This window comes from Cibotium barometz, chromosome 7 (assembly GCF_041138505.1).
Source record: "Cibotium barometz isolate CiBa-2024 chromosome 7, ASM4113850v1, whole genome shotgun sequence".
Lineage (NCBI taxonomy): Eukaryota > Viridiplantae > Streptophyta > Polypodiopsida > Cyatheales > Cibotiaceae > Cibotium > Cibotium barometz.
The window spans coordinates 35,344,809-35,349,013 of NC_141052.1; the positions used below are offsets into that span (position 1 = coordinate 35,344,809).

General features: G+C 40.9%; 1 pseudogene across 1 annotated transcript; it reads right to left on the minus strand.

Annotated features, from left to right (window-relative positions):
* Window positions 1–574: 574 nt before the first annotated feature.
* LOC147636921 (uncharacterized) lies at window positions 575–1,678 on the minus strand (annotated as a pseudogene). Its single transcript, XR_015266133.1, has one exon. The product of XR_015266133.1 is annotated as an uncharacterized LOC147636921 (transcript).
* Window positions 1,679–4,205: the final 2,527 nt, after the last annotated feature.

Genomic DNA, 4,205 nt, shown 5'->3' on the forward strand with positions numbered 1-4,205 from the left:
CTCCACTTGGGCTCTAACCAGCCCACAAATTGCTTGCTTTCACATGAACAAGCATGCACCTCACATCCTTGCCCAATCGCAAGGTAGCAAGGGATTCACACATCCCAAAATAGGGGGTTTGGATGGCTAGGCGACAAGGGAGTGGGACGCCCTGCACACAGCCCTTCCTACAGCTTATGTCATTTCCATCAGATATAGTACATGTATACCTGGGCATGCATTTGTGTAGTGGCACAACATGTATGCTTGAGCCACATGCTTTGGTATGATGCTACAAATTATGGGGATCAACCCTATGATGTGTAACGATATAAATGCATTTGTAGGGTAGCATAACATGTGGATGCTTGATGATGCTACAAATCATGGAGATCAACCCTATGATGTGTAATGTTGTGAATACACTAGGAAACTTCTCTAGGTAGTTGAAATTTTACATGAAATCCAGATAAGACATGTAAAGTATATTAAAGATGTTGGTGTTTGAACATAAATCCTTTATTAGAATTCCTCGTATGTGATCAAAGGAGGACTATTATATTGTGCATCTTTTATGAAAGGAGAGAGAGAGAGAGAGAGAGAATGGAAGGTTTCGTTCTTCTCAATTACAGTGTCATTTACAAGGAGACGTGTTTGGCTTGGGAGATTCTCGAGTGTACTAGCTGGAAACAAAATTTGGGACTGCACTAGCTGCAGATGGAGGAAGCGCCAGCTGCCGTACCAGCGAGGGCGTCCAAGAGAGCCACTCGCACAACGACGAGGGTCTGGAAGAGCTCGCCAACGTGGAGGTGAAGCGTGGCCATGGACGCTTGCAGGTCGCGTGACGTTTTGCGGAGGTTGTCCGCAGAAAATTTGACGAGAACTAATTGGGCGGTGGGTGCAGCTGCAGAAGGCATATTGACGGAGACAAGGCGATTAAGAGCTGCGGCGGCAGCGTGCAGTGTGTCGAGGTCTTGGAAGAGGGCGCCTGCTCCGCCCATCTCCTCGTGTGTCAGATCCCGCTGCAGCTGCCGAAGAGGGGTGGCCTGCCTTCAGCCCTCTTCTAACCAGCAGTAAGCAGGCGCACGCTTCGTCCAGCCTTGATCGCCATCTCTTCTTGTTGCCAGCCACCATGCTGTCCAAGCACGACGATAGCCTCCGCCCTGCCGCCCGCATCCTGCAAGAGGTCATTGCCGGATCCGCGGAGGACTGCAGCGCCTCTCCCAAGCATTGCAGCGCTTGCTGAAGCCGGCCTAGGTAAGCCTCCACGTCACTCATTGCTTCTTTGAGGGCGTTGCAGACGTCCAGCAAGCTCACCATGCCATCCACGCGCTGCTGCAGCAGTATTTGGACCCCTGTTCCCTGCTCAGCAATCCTGTTGTCTACTAGACTAGGGATCAGAGTGGAATGGATGGAGGATTGAGTGGAGAGGGCCACGGCCACGGCGTCCAAAAGCCAGTTGAGGTGGGCGGAGGTTTTGGGGGAGCCCTTTAAATGCTCCAGGCGCTCAGCCAGGTCCACCTGAAACTTGTGCAGCGGCGCCAGAGTAGAAGTGGGAGAGCCTGCCATTGTGGTGGGAGGATCACAGCCTAGGTCGTATACCGCTGGTCTAATGCGGCTAAGAGAGAGGGAATGCGCCAGGGAGGCCAGAAATCCCATGTTGTTGGGAGGAGGAGAGGGGCGCGGTCATATTATGTATATACTACCTACACGACTTATTATTTGTTGCAAAATTGACAACCATGTGCTCTTTGGGAAAGGGGTGCCTTAACTCGTCACATCTCTCTAGCAGTCGCAAATACATAAGGTGCCAATTTTGCTTTGGCGGCCCTAAAAACACCTCAGCCGATGTAAAAATTAGAAATACCTTTATTAATACCCACATTGTGAACACTAAACACATATGTTTTCCATCTAAAATGTTTGTAAACATCGCTTGTATGTGTGCTTGTATGCTCGTATGTGTTGGTGAGTTGTCCTTTTTTTAACTAAGCATGTTCATAAAAAGCTCTCATCGTCTTCTTTTTTACAAAAAAAAAGGGATCACCACTTGGCTCTCTCGCCCACAAAACGTTTAGAAACCTTAGTACTCCACTAAGAAAAGTAGAGCAGCATGCAACCCTCCCAACGTCAGTGCTTGCGATGTTGTCCATTTTCCCTGAATTCTCCACAAGAACCTTTAGTGCCTTTATTCATCCTCTCCAATAAGAAGATGTGGCATTGCCCACCATGAATTCTCAACTTGTTTTTATGCTTATTTACAACACTGGGTATTTTCAAAGACTTGAGAGAAAAGTGACACGATACCTCTTTCTAATACTATTTTACTACCCTTTTAGTACTTTCATTTGTTTATGTCATTCTCTTATAGTTTGTGCTCACATACTCATGGTTGCAACCCCCCCACACACACGTACATAGAGTTTCAAACTAAGTTAATTTCTATAATCCCTTTGCACATATGCTTACCAAGGTCTAAAGCTCAAATCAAGCAGGTTGTAATGAAAAATGCTCTCAAACATAATTGTTGTGCCTATTATATTTTATGGTAAATAATTCATTAGTTATATAGAAAATCTTTTACATATCACAAAAAAATGTGCATGTGTTTTTATCTCAAGACTTGAGAATAGGCTTGAATATAATACCAATCAAAATATTTTACTATAGCATTGCATCTTGGTACAATCTTCTTACATATTACATACATCGGCTAAAACTTTTTATAAAAAATCTTTGGCGACAAGATTTCCTTGTTGCCTCTTTTTCTATGGAGCTTATATTGAAAAGAAAACCAAACGTGTAATTGTAGCGCCTCCCACTTTAAGCCCCATATTCCCATCACCAATCTCATCACATCATGCCATTGAAATCACAAGGATGGTCCTTAAATAATAATTGCGCAACTATATCTAGGCTTTAAACTTTGAGATAAGCCATCTCAAATTTGTAATATGCATCTTAACAGGTCGAAATTTGCAAACCTTGTCTTGTTGTTCTCCATTGGGTCATATTAGAGAGAACCTTTTATTTCAAAGGTTTGCGTGGTTAAAACAATGTATCGAAACTATTACAAGGAAGAATAACTCCTCCTATGATCAACACTATTAAATATTTCACATGCAAACTATTATAAAGCGAAAGGATTGCTCCTATGATCAACAATGTTAAATCTTTCACATGTAAACTATTATAAGGAAGAAGGATTTCTCCTATGATAAAATATGTTATATCTCCACATATATAAGGCCTCTATCCTATTATAAGGAAGAAAGGATGCCTCCTATGATCAACAATTATATATCTTCCACATATGTAAGGACTCCTTCATTTTATAAGGAAGAAGGAACCCTCCTATGATCAACAATGTTGCATGTGTTATGTAGATTTCTATCATGTCGACATATCAAAAGCTCAAATAATCTTATGAATCATGTTTTACATCATTGTAATACCATGTTGTTTTGATATATTTAAAGAAAGGACTACTTCCTACTCCTCCTATGATCAACAATGTTATGTCTCTTTCACATGTGTGATAGTCTTATAGATTGCTATCATGTCATCATATCAAAAGCTCAAATAATCTTATGAACCATGTTATACATCGTTGTAACACCATGTTACATTTCAAATGATATATTTAAAGAAAACAATGCGTTTTACCTTTATATTGGAGAGTTTCTCTTCTAGGGGTTGCTCCAATGCACATATATATAGTAGAGAGGCACTTTTGTTGTTGAGGGAGTGAGTAGATTTGCAAGAACAAGGGAAATAGGATAAGATCCAATAATCACCTATTACAATGGGTGAGGTTAACTTGGAGGGTTCACTATATCAAAAACTTATATATCACGTGCATCTAAAGGGTTGTTTTCAATTACCTTACTTATGAACTTGTAGCATTTAAAATGACTTCTATTTTCATACAAACTTGTACTTTGTTTCAAACATCCATTTCAAAAATAATCTCATAAACTTAAATTAAAAAACCCCTTTTAAGAAGAAATCATGAAACACATTTGTTTCTCATAAAGAAAGTTTGAGAAAATTGATTATATGCTTTGAAGGTTTAGAGACCAACTAATTGAATGAGTTTTTCTTTGTACTTTTCTTAGAAATTCACAAAATGTTCTTTTCTTGTTCCTTTGTACATTTAAGAATAATGAATAACCACTTGGCTCTCTAGCCCACAAAAAATTTAGTAAACTTAGTACTCTAGCCCC